Source organism: Lonchura striata, chromosome 2, assembly GCF_046129695.1.
Source record: "Lonchura striata isolate bLonStr1 chromosome 2, bLonStr1.mat, whole genome shotgun sequence".
NCBI lineage: Eukaryota > Metazoa > Chordata > Aves > Passeriformes > Estrildidae > Lonchura > Lonchura striata.
The window spans coordinates 77,312,081-77,335,478 of record NC_134604.1 but is presented as its reverse complement, the minus strand read 5'-3'; the positions used below and the strand labels follow the sequence as shown (position 1 = coordinate 77,335,478).

The 23,398-nt window shown below is 38.9% G+C and overlaps 1 protein-coding gene across 10 annotated transcripts in view; it reads right to left on the bottom strand.

Moving 5' to 3' along the window:
* Window positions 1-23,398, bottom strand: part of MBNL2 (muscleblind like splicing regulator 2) — a 106,126-nt gene that overhangs the window by 79,928 nt on the left and 2,800 nt on the right. Inside the window, exon 1 of one of the 10 annotated variants that reach the window (XM_031504317.2) lies at window positions 13,777-14,220. The exons of 8 other annotated variants lie outside the window; for them this stretch is intronic. The gene's annotated coding sequence lies outside the window, so the exon portion shown is untranslated. Of the gene's footprint in view, window positions 1-9,446; window positions 9,936-13,776; window positions 14,221-23,398 lie in introns of those variants that run through there. One more of the 10 variants, XM_021530292.3, reaches the window with a different exon arrangement.

The window sequence follows — 23,398 nt, the reverse complement described above, 5'->3', positions numbered from 1 at the left end:
GAACAACTGAGCACAAGCAACTGGCTTTTGGCAAGAGAAAGTTTTCTGCTCACATTGCAGTGGAAAATTTCAACTGGTTAAAGTAAGTCCTTTCAGAAGATTAGTTCATTTGTTGTAGTTCAAGCCTAGTGGCAAAAGGTTATTTAAAGACACACTTTGTTTTGCACTCTACAATATGTATTGCCTTGCATAAAACTTCTGTGTTAAACCATAATTTAAGAGCTTCCTTTAACCATGCACAAATATTAACTTGATATACAACACTATTTTTGCAAGACAATGTCAAACTTTCTGTGTTACGAAGTGAATAAACAGCAAAAAAGAAAAAATAAATTTGATTTGTTCAAATAAATAACATCATCAACACCACTCAGAGATTAAAAAACTTACATAAACATAAGAAGTGGACTGCTGCTGTTATGCTTACATACATTTCTATTTCAGAAACCAGATTTCAAAAATTACTTAAATGTGTTTTGAATGTGCCTCATTTTAGTGCAATATTTGCTTAGGTTATAAATAAGAGATTTTTTAACTTCTAACCTTCAGCCTGTACACACTGTGGTCCTGGACACCTGGTAAGAATTCCTTCCATTTCATACATCATTTCCAGGATGAAACATAAAATCAAACCAGACCAGAAAATAAAATCCAAACAAAAACAAAACAAAAACAACAACAAAAATAACCCAAAAAAACCCACAAACAAAAAAAAAAGAACAACCTCACTCTAGGTCAAAGTTATACCCTCTAGTAATCCTCTACAACTTTATGGGACGCAAAGTTTGCACTAGCAATATTTGGCTTTCACAGAGATAACCACTTTATAACAATGCATAGGTTCTAGAAATCCTGAGAACCTACTTGAATGACTCTTCTCCACATTTATCCTTCTGCCTATCACCTGAAAGAATAGAAAGCATAGTACCACTTCATAGCAACTGAACAGGACTGTCCACTATACAAAATCAAAAAAAATTCCTGAAAATACAAAAAACTCCCAACAAAAAAAAAGCCCAAAACAACCAACCAAAAGCCCCCAAAAAACCCAAAAGCAAAAACAATCCAGAAACAACAAAAAAAAAGTTAAAAAAAACCCAAGCCAAACCAAATTCCCCCAAACCCACTAACCCCCACTAAAAAAAAAAAAAAAAAAAAAAAAAAAAAAACACCAAAAAAACCCCAACCCCCACCAAAATTATACTCTAAAAAGACAGAAAAGAGAGGGACAACAAAGATGCAGGGGTATTCTAGCTCTATGCTTTCTTACAACAAAAGTTCACTAAATTTACATATTGGGGGAGTGGTCAATTTAATTATTATGGTTCTGTAAAGTTGAATGGAAATCCACAATTTAAGGCCTCATATTTTTTTACCAAATGAACAAATTCCATTAGAAAAGCAATTAAAGAATAAACCTGCATGATATACCCTAAATTTCCTAACAGCAAAACTGGAGTGAAAATAGCCACACAAATTAAGGAAAAAAAACAAAAAACAAAAAGAATTGAAATCAGAAAAGTAGAAACTTGTCCACGAAATTTAATGTCCTGTTTCAGGGAAGTATTTTTTACCATCCAGTGAAGCACTTCAAAGACTACAATCATCACATTTACATTTCTCCTAAGTGAAAAGTATGCTGAAGTTTTGGTGACTGGAGACCCAGATGGGTGAGATGCAGGTGGTTATCTTCACCAAAGCAGAATATTACTACTAAGTCTGTTTTAATTGCATTTCTCTTTAAGAAAATAAACAACAACAAAAAACCTCAAACTATCCCCACCTTCTATTGATTCCTATTACAAGAATCTTCAAGTTTAAGAAGAGAATGCTACTGCAGCACAGCTATCTTGCTCATTTCACTGGAAAGCTGAAAACATTGAGTGCATTTCTTAAAACCTTATCACCTACAAGTATGTTTACGAGCAACTGTCAGTTTTCATTAAGAAGTACAATTCTGACAATGGTAGGGAAGATCTAGGAAATACAAATTCTAAAAGCTCCAAAATAAGTAAAATGAAAGCAAACTAATCATCTCATCCTTGTAACTTGATGCTTTCTGTGGAACCCATTTATTGTGGTGATTTAGGCCTTATGGATGTTAAAGAAATTTAATTTAAAAGAGCAGCTGAAAGTGCTAAGCATTTGCAGACAGTACGAAGACTAAAGTCAGAGTAGAAGTTCACAACAAACTCACAAGATTAAGTATCATATTTTACTTCTAATAATATACTGTCATTTCCATAATTAGGTTTGCCAAGGGTTTCCTTCTCTACTTTGCAACAATAGCCATAACCAGTAAGACAGTTTTCAGTTAACATAAAATTTTTGCGAAGTCATACCTGAAACTAACTCTGAAGAGTTACAAAAGGATCTCATGATAATAAGTTCACTAGGTGATAAAATGACATCAATTTTAACATAAAGATAGGCACAATAAGGCAGATGAGGGGAAAATCAGATGAATAATGAATAGCAAACACACAACACTAGGTTCCAACAAGACACTGCTACAGAGGAAAGATCATGTGGACATTAGAAGCAATTTGATGACAACATCTGCAAAATATTCAGCAGCTGATGGAGTATAAAACAAGTAGAACATTTGCCACTATCAAAGGAAAACAAAAAATAATTACACTAGTGTGTATAGACATGGAGCATGTAATTCTGGAATGATAAAAGCATGAGAGAACAGTAGCAGCACCATCAGCACTGCAGAAAGGCTTACATGTACAAAGAGGCAACAGTGAGGCTTTTGACAACAGAAAGAATATGATGATGAGGATCACCAGATTTTGACTAGGAGGCAAGGAGTGTTCAGTCATTTACCAGTGGGGAAGCCATGGAAAAGACAGCTGGTTTTGCACACAGCAAACAGCACAAGGGTGAAGTTAAATGGCAGATGATGTGTTGAAGGTCAAAAATACCAACAAGTTAAAAATAACTTTTCAATTAAAAATCAGATTATTTAAATAATCAGAATCAACAAAGGCTACTATGTTTGAGAAGGAAATCCCTCCTCAAAAAGCTTCTCACCCCCGATAGTTCATGCCACACACCAGTCAAGGCACTGCCATCTTCTGCCTTCTTCATTTTTGGAAGGCAGCTCCTTACAAGCAGACTAGTTCTGCAACCAAGACTGGCTACAAATCCATAGGGACATACTGATCCTCAAGCCCCACTCAAGAAACTCATCATTTTAATCTCCTGTTTCAGATGACAGAGATGACAGACTCATCCCACCTAGCTGTGAGCACTTAAATGAGTCACTGGTGACCAAAAAGCACTATCTCCTTCACCCTCCTTGTGCCAAAGCAGAGACAAGCACCCGGGGCCACCATGAAGCCACCAACCTAACTGGACAGACACAAATACATTTGCTCTCAGGCCTTACTCTCTTGCCATTCAGTTGATTCCTCCTCCTCAAGAAACCAAGGAAAGAAGCTGGGACAGAATCAGAGTGAAAAAGCAGAGAGATGAGAGGGACTGCATCACTCCTGCCCTACAGAAGTGTCCAACCAGTTCTAGCTCCACGGATGAGGTCCAGGACACAGATTCAGTTGCAGGTAGCACTCTCCAGCTCCTCCCGCCAGAGCAATGTTGTGGCTTCTGACCACTTAGGACCTTTTACACCAAGGATTAAGCTGAAGGCTTGCTCCCCGCTGGCATTTCCACTTCAAAGAACTGCTACTGTGGATACTAAAGCCTTTGAAAGTGGCCTTGCTGCACAGTCCTGAGCATTAAATGAGGTATTTAAAAAAAGGAGGGGGGGAAAAGTGGAAAGTGCACTGGCTTTATAAACACATCAGTGGGACCACTTTCAAAACCTTTCATGCCATCTCCAATGTGACAGAGAATACCTTAGAGTTTTTAGCCGCCACCCCAACTCCCTTAAAATTATGGCAATAAAGTAATCCATCCCCAAAGTGTTTCCCAGCATTAGCAGCGGGAACTAAAATACACAAGGGAATCGTAAAAAAAAAAATACACACAAAGCAAAAAAGTTTTTAAAGACAAGCACTAGACTCCAGGACAGCGGCGCGCCGTGCTGCCAGAGCATGTTCAGCATGCCAATAAGGACTGCAGCACTGCAATCCCCAGCAGCAGCAGCCCACACACCGGCGTCCTCCTCTGCAAAAGCCTCATGCCAGCTGGAGGAGGTGCCCCAGGACACACCACTTTTTGGCTACGGGGTGAGGAGATGAAGGTGAGAAAGCTGGCATTGGTCTCCTCTTGGCAGAGAGAGGCTGTGCCACAGGTGAACACAGCCATCAGAGAAATCCCACATGCTATCACAGCCTTTTAAATAAACAAGAGTGAGGCAGTGCTGAAGTCCTGAATCATTAACTGGGTGCAGAGGCATGCCCCTGCCAGCAGTGAGCTTGTCTGTCCTGCCAGGGGCACAGCCAGAGGGGTCTGCGGACAAACCAAGGCAGCTCTAGGCTTCAAATATCCATACAAGCTGCTGATAACAGCACTGCAGATAGTCTGAAAAGTAGAAGGAAATACCTGAAAAATATTTAAATGGACTAAAATAGGGCTTTGCCAGTCCTACAAGGCAGCCACTTTACCCACCTTGACATTAGCAGGAGTGTACCACAGAGAGCTGCTAAAGCAGACAGTGAAGGCACAAACCTGACATGCTGAAACCCAGCATTGAAACACCATCCTTCTAACAACGGAAAAAAATGGAAAACTTGTCACTTGGAAATTGTAGGTTAGTTTTAGACTAAGTTCAAAACACTGCCTATGACACCTATAAAGTACATAAATCATGACAGATTCAGAAAACTAGGGGCTAGGGGACTGAGCCATTTAACATACCTGAAGTATATATAACAGAGCAGTAGGGGGAAAAAAATCCCAAAACAGCAAGACAAAATTCCTCAGAAACTCAAGTTAAAAAGTATTCGGTCTAGACAGGAGTGAACACTAGAGGGTTAAAAAAATCAAAAAATTATTTGCCAGGCCACTTGAAAGCGATCATACAGAAAAAACCATACCTTCAGAAAAGCTACCTTCAGAATTCCCATGAAAAAAATAAAAAGAAAAAGGCATTTCTAATCAAATCCTAGCTTTCTCTTCCATAAAACAACCACAGGGAAACCTTCCTGCATTTTTCCTTACTGGTACTCTCTATTTCTGCCTACCGTCAGAGGTGCAGTATTCCCTACAGGAGAGAAGATTTTAAAGCTCATCAACATCCAGACTGACCTTGTCTCTATTTATGAGTTCAGCAATGTATGATACCAAGATCTTCCCAAAACGCTTCCCAAAATGTTTATCATCCACTCAAACTGATGAAAAAAATTATTGAGCTAAAATAGAAAAAATTAATAGACTCTGATATGAATCATCTCTTCCTATTCCTTGATCGACTTATTTATACAATAACTGTATCACTTATTCCCTCCCACTGTCTTTATCAGTTATTGTTTTTGCAGTACAAAAATAATGAAGATGAAAAATTATATTTTTATGAGTGTGTATATATAATGTATGTGTGTAAGTACTTGTGGAAATATATCTAGGCATGAAAAAGAAGGGAGAAAAAAAAAAGAAAAAAAGAAAATAAATAATAAAAAGAGTGCAAACCTCTGTGTTTATCAATTTATTTACAGCTGAGATCTTCTAGCTGGCAAAGTTTAAAGTATCACAAGCCCACCAGGTCTTTCACCAGACTTACGACTCCAGGAATCCTACAAGTGTTCTGCAGAAGCAGCATACTGCACACTGGCAGTTCTCAACAGCTTTAGTAATCATCAGTAGCACAAAGAGTCCCCTACATAATTAGTATTTCTTTGTGTTAGTTATAAGGATTTTGCATATAATCCCCTGTTAGGTATGCTCTTCATCTTCACAGCCCCAGACTTTTCCTTTTTTAGCGTGCCTGAAATACTGCACTAAGAACTTGACATCGCCAGCATTATCAGAGAGAGAGCTCAGTGTTTTAACGGCCCGGTTACAAAAGAATAATAAAAAATTGTGGCGATTAAGAAGTTGGCAGGTTCTAGAAAGGGGATACATAACTTCTTTCTTCTCATGCACCCTCTACTCCAAAAAGAGCCCAAAAGTTTGGTTTTAAAAGAAGACTTTTTAAAAAGATGACTTTTTAAAAAGAAGACTGTATATATCAATAACCAACAACTGTCACTGCATTTGCTAATAATGTATAAGGAGATTAGTTTAATTAGTCAAACAGTTAATACGACTATTATTTGAACTAGTTTTCAGCACTGACATACTCTTAAAATGAGTTTTATTTTCCTCAGGCTATAATTTCAGCCTGTTTACAGACTAGTTACATAGCACTGGTGCACATTAGTTAACCATAATACATTGTACTAAACACATCAAATCAGCTTCACAATCAAAGGTTTTAAAAATACCATATATACTAATAAAATTTTAAAAGTGATTTAGTTATCTTTCGCTAAAATTTTGCAACAATCACATTCATAAAAAAAGGGAAAAAATAATTTGACTTTAAAAAAAGTGTTTCTTCCCTGGAAGAGAAAAAACAATTCTCAAAGTCAGAAATTTCTAGTAACAATAGGAAGCACAGTTTCACTAATAGCTATCATGTGAAATTTGAATATTAGCAATGTGTTAAAACTGTATGCAAAATAATTAATAAGTAATTTCAATTGAACACTATTTCTCACCTCTCAGGATTATAAAAACTCAACTTTTTACAGAGCTTTTATGAGTAAACACAGTGCAGATTATTTCTGACATATTTCTGAGGAACAGAGAAGAAAATTCATTCAGTTGATGTGATACCTGAGTGCTGGAAATCCCATGCAATATTAAGAGCCATTTTTCTTGCTCAGAAAAAAAAAATAAAAATGGTAGCACATAACTATCTCACATTTCTGTAAAATGCACACTTACAAATTAAGAAATTGATTTGCCTTAATAAATGCTCTATTGTCAAGCACTACACTTCAGGACCTCTAACTCATTGGGAAATTTTATCTTAGGAAAATAGAGTAATTCTAAACAAAGTAATTATTCCTTGAAAACAGACAGACTACACATTGGAAGGTTATCACACTAATAACTCTGATGAAATACACAGAGCAATTAAGCAGAAAAGATACTACTAAATTAAATACATGCTGGAATCTGAGCTGAAATACTTTTAATACCAAATAAATGTAAAAGCAGAATATTTAGTACCACCTCTAATCTCTAAGCTGAAGGTTCATTTACCTAACCATATAAAGCAGTAGTATGTATACACACCTTGATCAGGAAATAATTTTTTAAATCCTTTTGTCATGTGATTATCTGTCAGTAGTTTGATACAAACTACTTGACTAAGTGATGATTGCAAATTTTCACTTTGGTAGTCAGGCATAACAAGATAACTCTAGATATTGTGATCTACAAGGTAGAGAAACCAGACACTGAAATTATCTGAAAGTAAGAGATTGTCTCAAAACAGGAGACCGAAAAGTTTTCTCTTAAAGCTGTGCACGAAAACAGTTTTATTTGCAAAAACTAAATATTTGACTCATATTTTATAGCTTGAAAAAGATTATTTTACTTGCCTCTAATTATCAGCTTAACACAGTTTGCATACGAACAACACATTTAAGTATCAATAGAGATAGAGAGTTAAACATATATATCCATACCCTATGGATTTGTAATAATAATGTTCTCCATCCTGACACGTGTTTCATTTGTAAGAAGATCCTGAAATCCTCAGAAGACAGAAGGTTGCTTTGACTTAGAAGACTAGCATCCAAAAATAACTGGTTCATAAACTGAGTGTGTGTAAACAACCCAGCCACAGGGCCCCAAGTACTTGCTAGCCCCAGGTCCCCAGCAAGTACTTGGCCAGGGAGCAGGGAAGTTGTGTCAACCACCCCTGAGCAGAGTCAGCAGTGAGGAGTTGGGAGGTGACATCAGGAGTTCTGAGTACATGTCCTGTACTTCCCAAAAAATGGGAGGGACAATGCACAGTTGTTCCATGGACGGTTGGTCTAGAAGGGCCTACTTGTCACAACACTGTTAAAACTCATGTAACTCATTCCTAGGATAAAGGAAATCTTGAAACTTTCTCCCCAAAATTACATCGCTGAAAGTTCTTTTTAGGCAGCAAAAGGTCCTTCTACTCAATTTCTCTTTAAGAAATTGATCTTTAGTCTTCCTCAGTACATACACTTATTTTTTCTATCAACATTCTAGCTGAGCACAAGTATGCAATGTACACGGCTATTACAAAATAAATAAGCCCACAACATTTTCTTGTCTCACTACTGGGTAATCTTAGGGGAAAAAAAAATTAAAACCCAACTATATGATATACTGTACATATAAATGATGCTGCTATAACACAACTGAAGTCAGCATGCTAATTTAGGTCACTAACTGGGTGACATCCTGAAAGGTACTGAGCACCATCAATGCATATGGCAGTGTGAGAAACTTGAAAAGGCTTCAGCATATAACAGGATGAGGAAATGTTCTCAGAGTCCTCCTGCAACATGATGGTAAAGTTTGCTTCCTATCTAATAAATAATAATAACAACTAAAAACTACTCTGTTCTTCCAGAATTTTACAGATTTCTGCTCTCTCTAAAGCATTTAACATAAATCTTCTCCATTTTTTACTGAGGCTCCTCCTCTAGAAGAAAGTTGATGTGCCTTAGCACAGTGAAATCATTGCTCTAAAAGCCAGCCTGCTCATTAAATTATTCTGCTAGCTGTGTGTTCTCTCATTAAAAATGTATAAAGATCAGATAATTGCAGCACATATTATTAACCTTGCTTTCATGTACAGGTTCTGTTTTGCTGCCTAGACAAAGACCTGGAAAGGGCAATTTTCTACAAGAAACTACAATAAGCCAAACTACAATATGAAAAATTCCCCTGGCTTTCATTGAAGAGCAAAGGAATCACAGCACAGTCAAAAAAAACCCCATACTTTCATAACAGGGTAAAATACTGTAATCTTGTTGTATACCTCTACAAATCTAAAACAGGCAGTCTTGGCTTTAGTTAAAACTTCCGATAGGGAATTATTTAGATCAGCCAGTCTAATTCACCTAAATCTTCAAATATAGCTGCTATAAACTTCACAGATTTCCAGGTTGACTCCTTCTCCTTCTTAAAGCTAGGCTGCACTTCCAGACAACAGCCCAGCTAAAAATCCAATTAAGGTAGCAGCACTTCTGAAGCACACTGACCTATTTCTTTTTTTACTTGTTTTAATATGTGTATACTCATGTTCTATTTCTGAAGAGAGCTATTTACACTGGAAATCAATACCCTTTGAAAACAAGTTACCATAAAATCCACCTATTCCACCCAAATAGAATCCAATCACGGGAGAAACAGTGTTTCCCCGACTCCCCCAAGCAACACATACAGTATGCAGTATACTGCAGCGAACTCTTGAAACATTCGATAAAAGACAACGATCCTCCTACCTTGTTTAGCCCTGTCTATTCGACACCTTCCCAACGTGAACAGGAACATCTGATATAAACAAACAGCCACATCTTCCCCATCGCATCATGGTAACTAATTCTCACATGAAACGATGAGCAGCCGGTAATGTTTTGGATTTTTTTTTTTTTTTCTCAGAAAGCCTTGTGACTTTTCTGGGGATTTTTCTCAGATGATGAAGCAGACACAGCCTAAACTCCGTTGCTGAAAGACTGCAGCCCTTCCTTCTCACAGAGCCCTCCCAGCATATGGCAGCCAATCACACCCAGCTTCGTCAGCCCTACTGCTCTTAAACTGATCCTAACAGGATGATTGGCACGGCAACACAGCACTTCTAATGTGTAAAAACAATGCATCCATACCAATGAACCAGGAATTTCCCTCGCACAGGGAAGGAGTTTTACTGGTGAGGCAAAGAGATAGCTCCATGAAATAACCTACACAGCAAATACAAACAACTGCCTCTCCCTCTACTGCAACAGCAGCTTCAGCATTTCTTGCACAAGGATTTTCAAAGCTTTTGCTAATTGTAAATGCATGCACAAACAACATTTCTGAAACTGCAAAACTGCAGTGGTGCTGTTTTGTTTGTAAAGGTGAGACATGAACCATAATGAATCAAACCATCTGTCTTAGTTTAACATGCAGCCAAAACACACTCCAATTCAGGCAGTAATATTCTCATTTTAATGCTGCATAATCTTATGTGCAGTGTCTGCATTTAACAGCAATACAACCATAACATCTTTTTGATTATTTCAGACCAGTTGTTAGGGACTGCAGGTATGGGATGCTTCTCAATGAAAACACAATCTACATGATGGTGTTTTAATGCATATCCATGGCAGACCAATCCCATCAGCAGCATCTAAACTCCATGCAATTAGCTTGCAACTGATGTTCATTTGTGTCACTGTTCTGGCAAAGGACTGCAATACCATTTTCAAGTCAAGCTGTGGGCAGCATGACATGCTTGGTACACAAGGTCTGCTGTCAACTAGTTTTGCTATAAAATTTTCTAAAGTTTTAAAACATAAAAACAAAGCAGCCAAGGATTGTTAAACAAGAGCTGCAATTAAGAAAAATACAAAAAGGAGCTTAAGCTGAAAGCCAATTTTTATCCAAAAAGGGATAAAGATTGCAGTGCAACAGTACTTTAGGCAGCAGTTTAGGCAATTCAAGCCACTACACAAAAAATGTGTAAAATGTGTTTAAAATGCCACTAAAAGTTTAGAAATATGAATAGACAAGAGGAAAACAAAGCTCTCATTCACTGGCAGCTCTGTCCCAAGGCCCCATTGTTTCCTGTGGACTATTTTGCATATTATAAACACAGCTTCCCAAAAATCCATTATTCCTCTATCCAGCAAGCAGCAACTCTCCTTTGGGCTCCACCATGTCCCACACAATTTGTGAAAACCCTCCCATTCCAGGCATGGCTGAAAAGTGTTCCTGCCAAGAAGGCTCCTGCCAGCCAGCCCTTACTTTCTGTTCAATCACCCCCTCCATTCTTCTATATTCTGCCCTATATTAAAAAAAAAAGAAAAAAAAAAAAAAAAGAAAAAAAAGACCACCATAACAACCCTCCTCAAAAAACCCAAATTGTTGATCCTGGTGGGTTCAAGAGACCCTGAGGACAAGGGTGGTAACTCCACCCATTATTAAGATGGCTTGGCACATCTCATCAGGATTTTCCACATTCTTTTGACTCTGCCAAACTTGAGCTGCCCTTGTTAAAAATTTTCCATGCTGGACATCTGCTGTAGGATTTATAGACCTTTCTGCCAAAACACAGTTTGCCTATTTCTGAGATAACCTAGACAAAAACATATTGCTCAGCCATCCTTGTAACTCACTGGGGAACTCTGCCTCCTCTGCCCATGGTTTGGGCAGCCTTGAAATTTGGCAAAGTGCTGATCCCTTGTTTTTTTAATGTTGTTTTTAAGGGTGGTTTTTTAATATATCAAGGTTTTTTATATGTTTTGCTATGCACATTAAAATATTTTCCTATTTGACAAAGCTTTAAAGCCTGCTAATATTCAGCTGACTCACAGCATCTTTTTAATTTTTGTTTCTGATGCCTACAGTGCATATCTCAGAAAGTGTTCAGCAGTAAGCGTCTGATTCCTTCAGCCATCCATCCATACGTGGCTGGAAAGGCACCAGCCCCACAGTGCGACTGAGCATGTAATGGGCTCAAGTTACAGGAGATTAGCAGGATTTCCCCTGTAACTGCTGCTCCCATCTGCCAGAGACCAGACATTGGAGCTGACAGCAGGAAGACAACCTTGCCTGCTGCTCTCATGACCCAGGGACCTGCATGAGACAAGCCCTTCAGAGCGCACTGCAGAGGGGACTGCCAGAAAGGTCAGGTGGGCCAAAACACACCGAGAGGCTGGGCAGAAGAGGGAGACAGTGAGGAGAGGGAAAGGGAGGAATAGATGCAAGAGCCAGAGTCTGGCTGGTCTAGTCCAGCAGGTTACAGACAGAGGAACATGGTGCCCCTGCCAGACAAGGGCAGTAATCAGCACAGGCAGCAGCAGTCAGCAGGAGCCGGCCGCCCTCTCCACGCACCCATGCGCGCTCATACCACAGCACCCACCCAAAGGTTCTGCGGCCCATTAGCTCGCTCCAGCTTGCAAGTTCCCTCAACCCTTCCCCGCCACAAACCCAAGGCAAGTCACTAACAGAAGCCCTGAAAAGGCGCGGGCTCAGCACTGCCTGCACGACCCAATTCCAAGTGCCACTGCTTCACAGTGCACAAGCTGGTCTTCAGCCACCGCACAGCTTTAACTGCAGGCAAACAGGGCTGGGGTGCTTCCAGACAGCACTCCTAGGACTACTGAACCACAAACACAAAACTAGCAGCCAAACACTCACCCAGATCCTCCCTCGTGTGGGTTATTATATTATAGATTCTCCCATGACAAAGGATCAGAAGACCCTCAACTCAAATAAGGTGTGCTGAAAATACATCACATCCCATTTGTGAATACTTTAGCTAAGACCCACCAAAAAACTCAAGAGAAAATACATGCTCTTTTTCAAAAATAGCACCTGAGTAGTACCATTGTAAGGCATGACTTCATGGACTGCAAAAAAAAAAAAAAAAAATTAAATAATTGTTCTGTACATTGAGGAGTGAATAGTTCTCAAATGGAGATGTGCCCATGTACCCATTCATTTTTCACATCAGTTACAAGAAAAAGGCCAGAATTTCAATTTTCAGTCTGATTTATACAACCATATTATATATTTAATTGCAAAACAGTATCATCTTAGAGAAACTGAGAAATTCACATGTCAAACTCAACAAAGAACAACAAAGGTAAATTTCCAACTCAAAAAATGCCATCTGCTCTGCCTGATATGCTTCTGTAATTAATGAATCAAGGGAAAAAAATGCTTCTATCAGTGACTATTACACACAATTTTCTGAATGGTCTTGATACAACTTTTGGAGAAAAGTGAACTATTTTGGAAGAAATAAAGAGGAGGAGAAATGAAAAATGCAGAAACCCACACAGTTATTTTTTCTTCCTTACTCTTGAATCACAGCAATTAGGTCTAATTCCAGAAACAACAAAACTTTCAATTTAAAGGGAGTTTTGCAAGAGGAGTGGAACATATGTAACACTAGCACCGAAGTCACCAAGCAATTTATGTGATATTCAGTTGCAGCAGATTGATGATTTTGAGCTGTGCCTAGATGACCTATGGCAACAATGACATTTTGGCAAGTTTGGCAATGACAAAAAGGACTGCAAAACTATTTCCTGTGTCAGTAATAGACTCTTCCCTTAGTAACTTCCCACAACTGTTACTATGAGCAAAATTCAGCTTTGGTAGCTATGGTCTGAATGACAACATAAAGAAAAGTCAAAGCAGCTGCCAAGATTTTAAAACTAGACACTCATGCATAATATCACTGATGCCAGCTTTTGTAAAATACCTCAATCTCCATACTGGGGTAAAGGGATGGTGGAAATCGTTATTAAGCTAAAAATGTAAAGAGCAATATAAAAATTCCAAGTTACTAACTGGGAACAGGTTCTGAAAGGACAGGTCTAATCTTTGTTTTAAAAACAGGCTCATCACAATAACATTTAAGTCTGGCTTTTCAACTGTTTTAACTTCCTACCTCCCAGACATCCCAACATCTCCCTAACCCAGTAAAACTGGAGATTGTGCACAGAAAGGAAAACAGACTATTCTATTTTCATATCATATATATGCTGAGAGAAATATAAAATGGAAACACTCCACAGAAGCAAGAACATGTTCAAGTTACATGTCAGGAATCAATCTTACCAAAATTAAGGTGGCTCCTGGAGGCTTTCCAAATGCTCTCTCTCCTTCCGCTGCTTGCACAAGGAGTTTAAGCCATGTCTAAATTGTGAGATCCAAACACATGGGTTCAGGCACACATCCAGTCTGCATCCTGACTTTATTTTAAGATGACACCAATTTCCCATCAGGATGAAAACTAAGTACATGTGCACAATTCCTTTAGAGGGTGGTTCCAGTTGGGAAGGGTGATGAAGGCATCAGCCAAAGAACTGCAGTTCACTCCAACCAGGCTTTTGTAGCTGAATGTTTGGGACACATACACCAGGTGCCATGGAGAGCTGAGCTGCCTCGGGATTGTAGCCTTATGCACTTAGCTTGAAATACATTTGACCAAATATAAACAACCACATTTCACTGAGTCACTCTACTCCCCCTCTCTCTTTATAGTCACTGAAGAGAAATAGGCATTTGTGGGCTGTGATTCATCCTATCCCAAAGTAGCTATTTTAAGAGATTCCATCATATCCTAAAAGCATCTGTGTTTCTGTATTGGTTACCTGAGATGGTCATCCTTAGGCTTCTTTTATCATGTCCTTCATTAAACATGTAGGAGATGAAATCTTACTACAGAAGAAGCCTTATTATGAACATAAATATTTAGATATTTCAGTTACATACACTGGACAGCACTTTAGATTTTCACATTCAGTTCAAATAACTGAAGACATTAGCATAGAGCTAAAGGACACATGTATTTTGACAATGTACAGTTACAGCTTTGGTGTAAATCCTCAGCTTGCCATAAGCATGTTCCAGCTATGTTGCTATATAAGCTACATAAGCTTGTTCTCTAAGCTATGCTGAACATGTTCCAGGCTTTTTTTTTTTTTTCCCTCTGTCTGAATCTTTGCACTCACTCGTGCTTTCCTCCTCTGAACAACCGATGGACACCAAATTAACCTAAGAAGAGTTGAACTGGGATTCTCCTCTTGATTTTCTTTTTCGTTTTGGAGGGGGACATATCTGGGGAGAGGGAAGGTTGGTAAAAGAACTATTATGTTGCTGACTCTATAAGGCGGATACTATAAACTGGCAAAATAATAAGCTCAGTAAAATAAATTGGCAAACCACCTACATTGCCTTACTCTTAGAACACTGACTTATGCAAAAGTTTTTTCAGGAAAGTGATACTGTTTTTCTTCATGACAGCTGAATAAAAAGACATTTTCATCTGAAATACCAAATTACAGAAGTATTAAAACATTAAAATTGCAATTTTAATCATCCAAACCCAGATATATAGTTTCTTCTAGATGCCCTAGGGAATTTCTGTTGGCCTTTAGTAGCCATTGCTGGAAGCACTGGGTTACTGGTATGTCTTATATTTGCCAGTCCCACACACATGTCCCAGATATAAAATTGTCTAGTGCCATTTTAGATGCCATATATTTAGATACTTGTACCCATCCAAAAATGCAACCATTTCCTCAGAAATATTCCTATCAGAACAGATCTTCCCAAATCATCCAGCAGAATGTAAAATGGTTATATACAAAGCAAAAACCCTTTATCATCAGCTGCTGAACTCTATCAAGAATATGTTTTATGAATCACAACGAATCACAGTGTAAAAGTACAAGCACTATTTAAGCCAGAAACATATATCATAAATGCAGGGGAAATCTCTCTCTGCGATCTGACTTCATGTCCCCCTAGTTTGTAAAATACACGCCACGGCCAGGGACTTACCTGATGGAAGCCTCCTGAGCCTTCGACTTCAGCTGAAATAAATACCAAATGCTTAAGCCTTCATAAAAATGTATTGCAAATCTATGTGGTTAGGAAGAAAACTTCCCAAATGTGTCAAATTAAGAAGAAAGTGGGTGTTGTACATTTAGGTTTTTAATACTCAATTGGAAACAATGCTAAAGCGTAATCCAGCACTACCCACTGATTCATAAATCATCTTTAGTGAGACCCCCATGTACTGGGAAGTTCTTCCATCAGTGATAAAAACCTGCTCCTTCCTCCTCAGACCCCTCCATGACTAATTTCCTCCATACCCATTGTTCTGGCCTCAAATTTGGAGTAGTTCCTATTCAAACCCACAACAGGAGGAAACCATTTGATAAATCACCTTTTCATAAAAAGTACTAACCACAGCCACAAAGTCACATAGGCATAGGAAAACCCTCTTGTGTTTCAAGGAATGTAGTGAAGGATGCATATACTAAACTTCTGCCACTTATCTTGGGGATTTCCAACATATTGGGAAGATAAAGAAGCAAGAGTTGTCCTCCAAAAAGCTCGTAAATTACTAAAATTAGTACTTCACATAACTATAGGAGACATGTATTCCAGGTAAGTTTTCTGCATGCAAGACCAGTATTTTTAAAATCTATTAAGATTCAGTTATCAGCCTCAAATATATTTGAAATCCTGCATAAAATTCAAGCAATGGCTCCAAATAATACATCTTTCAATGAGTGATGTAATGAGAACTCTCTAATTATCCTTTCAATCAAAAGCTCTATTTTATTAATCCATTATAAACCCAAAGAGAAAAAAATGCCACTGAAACTAAGCTACATTTTGAATTTTCCCATCTTCAATTAGCAGAAAAATAATTCAACTTGCCCTTTCTAATTCATTAAAATTATGCTATTGTTTTTGTACACTACTGCAATACAGGTGTAAAACAACCTAATTTAAGAGGTGATGCTGCCTCCCATTTCCCTACAAGCTGCCTCTTAACAGACTGAGTCTGTAGGATAGATGCTCAGGGGCATGCAGCAAAACCAGCAAGCAATCTCCACTGTAAGCAGAGAAAATAGGATCCAGGAAACTTCACAGAAAATGAAAGCCAATTGGATAATTTTTGTTTTGTTTTGTTTTAAATCAGTAAGAGCAGCTTTCAATCCCTCACCCTTTTACAGCAATTAATAACCCACACATGTAAGAGCAGAGGACTCCATATAATTAAAAAAGCATTACTTTGGCAAGAAGAGAGGGCCTGGAGTATGTAAGTGCAGGGTTTTATTTCTTTCTGTGAAGTATGGATGACAGGTAGGAGAAAGCTATGCCAAGTGAACTGTTGGCAAGCAACTGCAACTAGTCTTTTGGTTAACAGGCAGCTCTGTTTTGTGAAGTCTATGAGTTTGTGTTCACTTAGGCAAGCTTTTCTTTAAACATGAGACTTAGATGCATTCAGTCATGAGTTTTGCACCAAATTTCCATTTGCACCTCAAAAGAGGTTGCTTTGTTTCAGCTTGTTTTCTGATTACTGTGAAGTGTCAGGAACACTTTGTTGTATAATGCTTTTAAACATTACATGTGGATCTTTGCCTAATTGCTCTGCCACAAAATACTATATACATGAACATGAATGTTCAGTTTTCCCAAATGTCATGTAACAGAAACCAAAAAATAAGTAGTTGTTAACACAAAGAGAAACAAGAATTTTTTTCACATAGAAAAAAATAAGCAAGCAAGTATGAGTAATGCAAGGCAAGAAACAAGGTCCTCTAGCAGAAGCACTGTGTGGGATAAAATGGCATCCAACAGCATGACCTCTGAAAACAGTATGTTTCAAGTAGCACATGTCAATATTTAATCCCACCACCAGAAAAGTGAAGCAAATTACAGAAAAAAAAGCCTCAAAAATCAAAACGTATACAGGACTTCATTCACCAGAGACCCAAAGATGGAATGGGAATTTTTTTCATAGGGAAAAGTTTATAAAGGGATAGCATCCAGCTTTCTAACAGCTACTTCACCCATTCTGTATTTTTCTCCAACTCTCTCTCTCTCAAAAAAAAAGTGTTATAAATTGACAAAACCATTCATTTGGCTGTTCCCCCTCATATCAGTTCTAATGAGGATAAAATACAACCATTAAGACATAATAGTAGAGCCACAATAAGATTAGAAGATATCCCGTCTGCTACCTTTGGCTTACTTAAAGGTAGTCCTACTAAGGAAAGGGGAATGCAGGGAAAAAGTGTAAGATGAATATTGCACAGGTGTTTTGCTGTGGGGTGTGTAGTCTTATAAACTTAAGATTTTAAGCTAAATTTCACTGCAGACCACCTGCCCTTTTCACAACTGTAATGCCACCACATCCCCCAAAGCTATCTTCAGCAGACCCAGAAGGAGAGGTTTGCCTGTTTGGGCAGGATTGTATTAACCATCAAAGAGTTCTGTCTGTCCCTTCCTTCAGGGACAGGTAAGAACAAAAGAAACCTGTTGACAAAAATGTTTTGCTGGTCCTCAGGTCATAAATACTTAGATGAACAATACTAATCTAAGTATAGTACACTGAATCTACCACCAAGCATCCCACAGTAGCTGGTCGCCTCAGTCCAAAGCTGTCTAAAAAATTCTTCATTTGAGAAGAAAGGTGGGGGGGGCATTCTCCTAGAAACTTTGATTGTAAGAAACTGAAGGGGCTTTCTTACCTAGTCCAGCTTCTGCCTCAAAAGAAAACTATCATCAAGAGCAGACTGGGTCGGCATGGCTTTGCCTTGATGAGTCCTGACATCTACTTGCTCCTCTGGACGACCTGCTGGTGTGCTGCACTGCTCTCCTAGTAACAAGATTTTTCCAACATCCAATCTGACTCTCTAAAGAAACAATTGGTTGTCACTCTCCCTTGGTGTCACCTGGCACTACTAAGTACAGTTTGGTCCTACTATTTTCATAATCATGCTCCAATAGCTGTAACAGCTACTGGACCTTTCTCATCCAAGCAAATATGCCCAGCTCCCCCAACCTAGACCCCTACTCATAAAAGTAACTTTTCACTGGAATGAGACATGGCAATGGAACTTCATCTGAGCTAGAAGTACTGCCTTGACAAAAGCTACGACCATGTGCTTAATTAATGCTGGATGAACTAGAAAGACTTCTGCTTTTCTCTTCCCTCTACTACTGGCTGCATATACAAGTAACTACTACTCAGATGTTTTGCATTTGCTTCTTTTGATTTCTCTTTGTACTGCTGACAGAAGGGATATGTTAAACACTCTGCATCCTGTACAGAAATGTCCACAGAATTTCAGTTCTTTCTATTTCAGTACTCTCAGATATTTTGCATATTTAATGTACTTCTATTTTACAAAGGTATCTAAAATCAAGCTACCTAACAATAAAAAATTAAGTTACCAGTGCTAATTTTCTATAGGAGTTCTTTATGGGCCCTTTAAAAACCCCCAAATTGTGTCCAGGTGTTTCCAGTTGTGGTCATCTCCAAAGATTTCTTTTTGAGACAATGTAACTTCAAAAGTATTAGCAGCTATTTAAAAAAAAAAAAGGGGGGGGGGGGGAGGTCAAATCAAAAAAATCTAACCTTTATGGATATCCATTCATTCTGGTCCCTTTTTCAGTCCATTAGAAATCAAATCGGAAATCAACAAAAAAATAAGAACCTGCTGACAAAATCTTGCTGGAGTAAGTAAAGTGGAACTACAGCAGTTTCAATTATTCCTCCTGTTTAGAAAATTCATTATCTCAATCCTAAATGCTTTCTACACAGTTCTGCACTAATGACATTTTCCCCCATCCCAGTTTGTTTCCAGGAGCAGACTCCACCGAGACTCAGCAGCAGTGGGGACCAGCTCTAGAGGTTTAGGAACTACTTGTACCACGTAAGAAAAAATACTTCAGACGCCTTTGAAATTTGTGAAGAAGAATGGTGTAAGCTTTCCAGGAAGCAAGAACAGTGCTGTAGTAATCCTCCTGGCAGCCCCAGGGCCATCACCAGAGTTCAGATGACCAAACTCTTCTGCTGCTTTGTGAGGGAGGAGTATTGAGATCCACCCAGCTCTGGCCTCCAGTTATTGCCACACCATTAGTCAAGTGGCCCCTTTACAGCTCAGGAAGTGGACAGATTTTTCTTCCCCCTTCCTCTGACTCACAACAGCAAGGACAGGTTATTTTAAAATAAAAAATTACTGTCTGAAACCACCAACACCATCATCTGATGGAATGTGCCTTAATCTTAACATTACCCTGCCCTCATCCTTCCTGTCCACACTCACCATGGCTCCCATAGGAGGCACATCCAGGTCTAAGCATTCCCAGATTTCAACAGCTTGTCCCTCCAAGACAAATTACACACCTCTCTTGTGGGATCCAGCAATCCAAATGACATGGCACACTTCATCTGCCATGGTATAAACTGGACTAGGTTTTCCAAGGAATTAGAGGGAAAGAACCAGAGAAATCAGATACTTTCTGGTAGCTACAAGTAGCAGAAGAAATACACTCCACTATGAACAGGAAGCAAAAAGCACAAAGCATTATGAAATTAAGTGAATGACTTGAGTAATGTAAGACCTACCTCTAACTGCCAACAGGCAATACACAACCCTGAGAGTGAAATACATGATATACATTGCATCACCCAAAGCTCTCTCTAGATGAGATATAAATCCCATGTCTTTTTTCCCCGCTCCTCACAATACAGCATCCAAGACAAGCAGACACCAAGAAGCACTTTGTTCACCTGTTCTGCAAATACGAAATCCAAGGTGCTTATATTAAAGCATCTTTATTAGATTTCATTAACCTTAAAAGCCAAAGCTAAAATTTATTCACTCATAGATTACCATCAAGAAACAGCTTTAGGAAGGTCAACATTAATATCTTGCAATGGAAGGTAGCAGAACGTCCCAGAATTACAAAGCTCGAGACTTTCAGCAGATATTTTGACACAAGGTTGACCATGATAAAATCCCCAATCCTTAGCACCTTGTGTTTTTTAAGAAAAGCCAGTTCCACATAATCCTCTTGGCACTTTTACAGATCACACCTGGACCAACCTGCAAAGCTGATCATATTTTTGACCTAACACTTGACAGAGAAGTTGAGCATTATGGATATAGCAACACTACTGCAGTTATGGAAAGAGCATTGCCTCATTCAAGGAAGTGAAAGCATGGCCAGCTTCCCAGAAGCCAGAGAAAGCCTAAGCAGAATAAGGACTGAGAAACTCCAAAATCTCACAGATTTCATCAACACCAGCAGGGCAAGGATCTGAGGGCTCAAGGACCCATACATGAGCAATGACCAAAGCCACAGTCAACTCCTGACAAACACTGCTCCAGTAGCATACCCAAAAAACTCTTTGATGTTATCTATCAGTATCTCACCACAGGCAAAGGATAGAAAATCTCAAATGAAGAAATGGCCAATAAATGCTGAAATAACTAATGCATCAAAGCCTATGCTAAGGCTTTCCATAATCAAGGCCTATGACATCCACACAGACAAACAGCACAGCAGGGAAATACTCCCCTTCATGAAAACCTTGTGCACACTTGGAAAGCCTTTTCAGGAAAAAAAATCATGCCTCGCCCATATCCACCAACACAGTTTACACAGCTCAAGCCAACCACATCATCTAATCTTGAAACAGGGTGTCTCTTTTTCCTCTGAGACCTGTGAATTCAACCATGCTACTTCCAGTCTGAAATCATTAACAAAATACTTGGAAGTCTTCTTCCTCCTTGAAAATGTAACAGTCCTACCACTGCTGAGGAAATGAGTTCATTGTGGACATACTGTCCTGAGCAACCACTGGTTAGTGCCAAATCTCCCATTCCTGGAAAAGATAAGCAACAAGACCGATTATTGGCTCACTTCAGTAAGCCTAATGGTACAGACGAGGGACATCAAACTACAGCAAGGACATGGATCTTCCCATACTTCAAACTACCTCTTTTCACAGGAGGCATGGCATGATATAAACTCAACCTCACAGACCTCCTTTTTGATACCATGAGGCATGAAATATTTGTCTCTCACTAGGGGGGATACCTCAAAAGGGCCCACAGAAATATAGTTTGCGTCCCTCCTGGATAAACTAGCAGCAATGGAGAAAAGGCAGCAATAAAAAGGTGCTTCCACATCACCTCTTCCTTCCCCTGTAGAGACCTACAAAGCTCAATTTCCTATATACTACGTTTTAACATCAGTGTCAAACCACCAGGTGAATTAGCCAGCAACAGTCTCAAATTCTGCCAATGTGAAAACACAACAGACCTATTTAACATTCAGCACAAACAACTGCAGCACCATCCAAGCAAGGAGGAATAGCTGAAGTTAAAACTAAACCCGGAATTCAGTGGAGATCAGAGGAAAGCCCGGTCAAGGGTTTGCAGCAACAGACAGACCCTAGGTTTGTTGCTTTAAGATACATGATCCCAGCTGGTCATAGGTCAGAAGTATTTCTGGACTTTACACTGACATTATACTTTCATACTGAAACACTACTCAATAACAGCATGGCTGTCTCAGCTCTATCTAGGCAAAGAGTCATCTGCGACCCCATGGGCCGCTCATGAAGCATTCCCATCTAGGAAATCCGATTACTCCAGAACGTGTTATGCCTTTCCCTAGGAACACAGCGTGATACCATCATCCTCTCATCTTCCAGGCTGCATCCTCACAGTGCTCAAACACCTACCCACTATCTTACAGCTCCCTGAGGCCCCGGCACTGGGCAGCAGCAGGGCTACCTTGGGCTCTGCAGAGGAACAGCCCCTGACAGTCATCACTGCCATCAGTGACCCAACGTGAGCACAACATGGTGGCATGCAGCTGCAAGGCAAGATAAAATGCTGAGTTCTTCAGCACCTTCAGATTTTTGAGGAGGTCTACTATTTCTTCATACCTATAGTTGATTGAGCCATATATTTTTATTCCAAAGCTAGTTGAGTATTTTGATACTGTGTTTCTCTAAGCCCAAAGCCAATCAATTGTGCCAAATGCAGGTACCACAAATAATCCAACCACAATGATCAAGACAGCAAAATGCACAGGGAAATAAAGTATCAGCAGTAGAAAAGAAAGAGATTGTTTTTGTTTTTGGAGGTTTATTCATGAGAAATGAGTGACTTGAAACTGAAAAGCATTTTTTATTAATACTCTGCCTTGACTTTCATTTCACTGACATTTTAATGAACACTTTCTAAGTAGCTCTACTTGCAAATGAACGTGGGAGAATATTGAAGAAAGGTAATGGGAGGGGAAAAGAATAATCCATCAGTCATTTTATTTCTTAGGTGCCTCTGAGAAAATAAATAATAATTCATCAGGGGAAAAGTGATCCAGCAAAGATTCGACTGTTAAAAGACATCTGGAAAGGAATAATAAGTAGAATGGAAGTGTCTGAATTATGATAGAAGGCTATGAAGAAAGATACAGTGTGATCTGGAAGCCAATTAAGTGACTTTGTAATTCTTCAAAGATGAAGGCAGTGTGTTTACATCTGTCCTGAGTACTTCAGCCACAGAGAGCTAACAATAAACTGTCAGAAAAAAAAAATTATAGAAGAGCAGTAAATGTGATTGTAGGACTGGCTGGAGCCATGAAAAGTGAGATTTCTGCCCTGGTAACTGACAGCATGAAAATACCTTCTTTGATAACAAGTTTAATGTGATTCATAGTTCTTTACTTCTATTTTTATTGCCAGATCCAAAAAAAATCAGAAATGTTCAAGTAGAACTATAGTAAGATCTGTGAGGGCCTATTAAAAGGGGAGTGGGGAGTGAATGTAATATAAACAAGAAAACTGTTCATTCACCTAGCATGGCATGACTTTCAGTGAGAACATGCCAAATCTAAATAAATTAGGCTATAT